General features: G+C 41.2%; 1 long non-coding RNA gene across 2 annotated transcripts; it reads left to right on the top strand.

Moving 5' to 3' along the window:
• The first annotated feature begins 331 nt into the window (after positions 1–331).
• Positions 332–4,681, top strand: LOC123401357. Of its 2 annotated transcripts, none has more exons than XR_006611073.1 (4): positions 332–771; positions 1,363–1,548; positions 2,840–3,721; positions 4,217–4,681. It is a non-coding gene; the product is annotated as an uncharacterized LOC123401357 (long non-coding RNA). The 2 variants fall into 2 exon arrangements; XR_006611072.1 differs by having other exon boundaries at positions 334–771; positions 2,835–3,721.
• Positions 4,682–4,965: the final 284 nt, after the last annotated feature.

Genomic DNA, 4,965 nt, shown 5'->3' with positions numbered 1-4,965 from the left:
ACTATGAATCCCTTCAAATCCAGACGATAACCACAGAGCGTCACGTTCCTTGGTCCACAAAATCATGGTGTATGTAGTTCGCCAGTGGAGCCAGGAGAATGGAAAACAGAAGAGTATACGTACCGTCTGTCGGCCGAAGCTCGCGTCATATATATTACACTCTCCAAGAGCGGGGGTCTAGGAGCTCGTTGGGGCATGCCACGTCCTCACTGCATGATGGCTTTTACCGTGTCAAGGAAGAGATAAAACGTCTGTGGATAACACCTCCACTAGATATTACTGCACGTAAAGAGATTGAAGAAAGCTCAAGAGGCAAGCAAGGAAACAACCCACAGATATACAGCCCCACGCCCACGTCTTCTCCACGCGCCGTTCGTAGTCGTACGCCACAGTCCACTCTCATCTCTCGCATCAGTCATCACCTCCTCCTCTCGCTCCTCACCTTTTACGCCGTCGCCGCTCCTCCTCTTCTTCCTTGCGGCTCCGATCCCCTCCCCTCCCCTTCCCTCCTTCACAAGCTGAGTGGCGGATGATCCCCTCGACGATGGATGCGGGGGTGGGTCAACCTAGGCTCGGTTTCGAGGCCTCCCATGGACGTACCCACACCACCTGCGACCCTCCCCTCGTGTGGGGCAGCTGCTGTTTCTGGAGCTTTTCTTGGACAGGAAACGAGCGCCATCCAGATCTACAACCATCGGGCAACTGTGTTCCGGCGGGTGGCGATGCAGCTTCACCTCTCATCCTTCCCTCTCAATCAACCAACGACCAAAGGTCTGCAGCTTATCCCCATCAACCCTATTCTGATCCCCTTTTCTGTGGCATGATTGTGTTGAATCTGAAACCTTTTTTCATTGTAGATGTATTGTATGATGGTACTAGATGCTAGATTTGAGATATTGTTTGCTAAATCGCTCTCTTTGTTTGCTACTAGTGAAAAGCATGTGACTCCCATATCTCTAATTGGTTTGCTGCAAGTAAAAACACATGAGACTCACATCCATGTTGTTTGTTTGACGCAAGTAAAATCACATGAGACTAATCATGGTAATTAGTTAATGAACCAAATATGGTTCTGAAAATAGTACTTATGGTCTATTTCCCTTTTATGCCATACAATCTCTATTTTTTAAATGTTGCTGCCCACAAATTTTTTTTTTGAAGTTGGATATATGTAGTTAACTATTGAGACATGCTTGTAGTTTTTGTGTCCATTTAGGTGGAATTTTTTTACAGGTTGCACATCCCTGTTACTGGTTATAAGCAGCTCTGTTTTCTAACATGTTTCTCTTAGCAAGTAATCATTTCTAATGATGTACACCAAGTTAGCTCATTCACTTTTTTTTACATTTCATATTAACCTAGATGGACATGGATCAACAAAGATGTTACACTCTCCAAGAGCCACTCCCCGCTGTAGTCGTCGAGGCCTCCTCCGTCGCGGGAGGCCGTGGATGAGATGAAGGAGGCATCTTCTTCTGCTGAAGGACCATCGCCCTCCTGGCCTCCTCGTAAAGTGCATACCTCTAATGCTCTTCCCTTAGTTGTGAGGTGAGATTCAATTCTATTTCTGTTGGTTAGTAAATATGTACCATTGTTGGATATTCATAGAAATTCAGGGAATATCTGTTGTCAAGTATTTTATTAGGATCAACACTCCCATGCTGATTTCATGATCAAGTGAAGGTGGAGCATGGCTAGCCTGCTTATTTAGCGCAGTCTTGTATTCTTTGATTTATCGATCGAATAATTTCAAAATCAAATAGGTATTGTTTGATATTTGCAGTAGATGATTTACTTGTCAAACTGCACATGCAGAGGAAGAGTGGCAATTTTGATATCAAATACTCAGGCTGCTTGGTGGCTCTCTTATATATCTATTTTACACTACCTTTTAAAGATGATTCTGTCGACAAACTTATGTCATTTCAAACAATTGAAATCTCTGTAAAACATTATTTAGGAGGTTTCAGTGTCTAAATTCTTAGGACAATGGAGTAAAGAATATGAGATGCCTTCTAACATCATTGTCGTTGCATTCCATCCAATATTTCTTCTGTCCTAAATCATGTGGAACATCGCCTTGGGTTCTTTTTTGTTGAATGTCCATGAGGTAACTATTGGATTAAGGATACTTGGACTACGCATTGGTAGCGGTAGCTAATAAGTTTGTGAAGTAATTTAGGAGGCTTTAGAATTTGCGTTCTATGCAATTGTGGGTGTTCATCCTAATGTCCCGACGAAGTCTTTCTCGCCATTTAGGGTAGAATGTAACACTGAATATTATCCGAGGTTTTAGTTTGCTTCAGTTTACTTCTATTTTCATGAACTGGTAATTTCTCCAAGTTTGTAGTTTTCTTGTCATGCTTATTATTTGTGCTTTCTCTTTCCTATTCTATTTCTGAAAGTAACTAGCTGGATGTTTTATACGATGAATTCTGTAGCACAATCGGAGTTATCTTTATCACATGGTAATGACACAAGCTCATCAACTTGACTAAATGAGTCTAGGTATCTTGTATGTGGAACTACCACTCCCTGTCGATCACGGGATCGTCCCATTCCAGCCAACTGCTCTTCTGTAGTAGTTATCTTTATCACGGGAATTTTCTTAGATTGATGTTATAAGTTGCTTTGCCTCTGTCTATGGTTTGTGTTTTCTTCACTTGATGAAAACCAAATCATATGAAGTATATTTAGTATTGTCTTATTTGCTGTTTCTGGATTCGTCACCTGAATAATGCGAGTAGATAGACATGTGTTCTAGTTTCCTCTACCAAACCTGAGGACGATGAGTTGCCATTTCTACTAATAACATTGATTTTTTCCTCATGCAGAGTAGCTTGTAGAGTGGTCAAAGAGACCAAAAGTTTTCCACTGCTATTATTTGGCTCTTCTTTCAAGGGGAGCGATACAACCTGAAGCTTTCATGTTATTCCCCTTGCTTTTACTCTAGATTGTACTTCAAATGGTTCCCATGGAGGTGAGGGTGCACATGTTAATTATTTGCTGAGTAACTCTGGTTTTCCAATTGAATTGGGTCGCATGAAGAATTTGCGCACATTGGATCAATTTGATTTCTAAACATTGGACAACATGTTGACAAATGCTTTCCGTGGCTGGAACCATCAGCACAAAACTCAAATCAGGTATCTTATCCTAATAGTTTGGCTATTGTCAGCAAATGAAATTCAGTGAATTAAGCCAACAAAATGGAGTTTCAACAGGGTAATTTAACTATAGCATTGATTACCGATGAAAATTCAATGGTGCTGTTTTTAGTACGCCAAGCGATGCATAGCTGAATTATCGTTGCCATTTTCCCATCTCTCTTAGACATGCATTCAGCTTCTCAGTTTGTTTCTGCTCCTTACCATGGAATATTTTGTGCCATTTTCCTATGGGAAGCATGATTTATGTGGCATCTTATCGATACCATTTTCCTATCTCTTAAGACATTATTCATGCTTCCTCGCTAATCTGTTTCTTTTCTATAGTTAATTAATTCTGAATAGGGTTAGTTAAAACTTAAACCTGCTAGAGCTTCAACTATGTCATTGATCCCGTTTTACATATATCATAAATATTACTATTGAGTTTGATGGTTACTAAATGATGGGTTACATATCTACACCAAAGCTATGGGTTTGTAAGATTCGGGAGCTATCGACGAAGATGCAGATAATGCAAGAGAATGGCACTTCAGTTTCTTTATGATGTCCAGGTATGTTTTGGCATGTAGAGAAACTTAGTATTGGTTTTGGTGGAATACGATTATCTTACTTAGGGGTTTCCTGACCAAGTTAGTCATCTTGTTTGTTCCAAATATTCAGTTTAAGGCTGTTATGTATGTTCCCTACAACGTAACAATTCATCTGCATATGAGCAATCATATTTTCATATGCAAATTAATAAAATTTACTTGTTATTATACCACACACATTCATTAGGTGAGAATGGAAACTTAACCTTCCATAGATCAGCATAATAGAAGCTACTGATTATCCTAGAAACTAACTTAGGCACTCAATTTCTCTGAGACAGTCACAAAATGCATCATGGAAATACAAAAATACTTCAGTAATCATGGAAAATAACTGAAGGAATGAAATACGATAAGTCGATAGTATCCATGCAAGGGAAACATTATGCAATGAACAATGGACAACATTTAAAGCGGTCATTTCTTGTAGCATTTGAACTTGCCCTATTTCTGCAGCGATACCAGTCAGCCCCAACTAAAAAGCTCATTCATAGCTAATCTACGAGTGCTGCTTCTGCTATGACGCCCATGAGTGGGATGTGGGCTGCGTTGAGGACTACTACGATGGCTGGCGCGTGGCGAGCCATCGGTGGCGCGGATGAGAAACTGCTCGAGCAAGTGATGGTGAAGGTGAGCGTCGCTTGGGGAGGGCAACAAGGGCAATGCGGAGAAGGCCGGTGAATTCGTCGTGAAGTTCTGCACGTAGATGAACTACATCGGCAAGTCTCGGAGATGCAATACGTAGCATGATGGAGAGGATCATCTTTATTCGATTCACTCTTGGAATACTTGTTTATTTCCTCAATTTGATTCACTCTTGGATTGTTTGTGTTAAATTGCTTGGTTATTTTTGCTGAATTTGATTCACTCTTGAATTCGTTCATGTATATGTCAGATGTACATGCGCGTATGTTGCGTGTCTATGTTTTCACACTTCTAACTTACTACATATTATATTTGGTTCTCAATAACTGCTGCCAATTACACGCTAAAAAAATGCAGCAGAAGAGTTAGTGCCCACATTGACGCACACGAGGCGCGCCTTGGGCGCCCCCCTGCCACTAGTATAAGTAAGGGGCCGGGGTTGGTAAAATCAAGAGGATGCCCCGTCCATCCAGCAACAGCATTGCACTTCTTCTTGCCCTCCACTTGGCGCCCTTGTCCACACACTGACTTTGACAAGGATGATTGCTCTCGAGCGCCTT

Source organism: Hordeum vulgare, chromosome 6H, assembly GCF_904849725.1.
Source record: "Hordeum vulgare subsp. vulgare chromosome 6H, MorexV3_pseudomolecules_assembly, whole genome shotgun sequence".
In the NCBI taxonomy this organism is placed as follows: domain Eukaryota; kingdom Viridiplantae; phylum Streptophyta; class Magnoliopsida; order Poales; family Poaceae; genus Hordeum; species Hordeum vulgare.
The sequence above is the reverse complement of the archived record's forward strand: the minus strand, read 5'-3'. Positions and strand labels throughout refer to the sequence as shown.